Here is a 220-nt window from a genome sequence, read left to right as displayed (position 1 = left end):
AGTTGTGGTGGGCCTATTTGGGAGAAAATCCAGGGCCGTTTTTTTACTCCTAGTCCGTCCCTGGATTTAACTGATTTCTGTGACGCGAGTCGGTTTAGCCAGTCTGTCTGCCTCCTGACCTGGGCCCCAGTTAGTCAAGTGCTAACTCTAAAGCCCCGCTCACACCAAGAACGAGAACTATAAAGATAACGATAAAGATAACGATATTAGCGTCCACACC

This window comes from Sinocyclocheilus grahami, unplaced genomic scaffold, assembly GCF_001515645.1.
Source record: "Sinocyclocheilus grahami isolate Dianchi unplaced genomic scaffold, SAMN03320097.WGS_v1.1 scaffold2061.1, whole genome shotgun sequence".
NCBI classification, from domain to species: domain Eukaryota; kingdom Metazoa; phylum Chordata; class Actinopteri; order Cypriniformes; family Cyprinidae; genus Sinocyclocheilus; species Sinocyclocheilus grahami.
Note: the sequence above shows the minus strand (reverse complement) of the source record.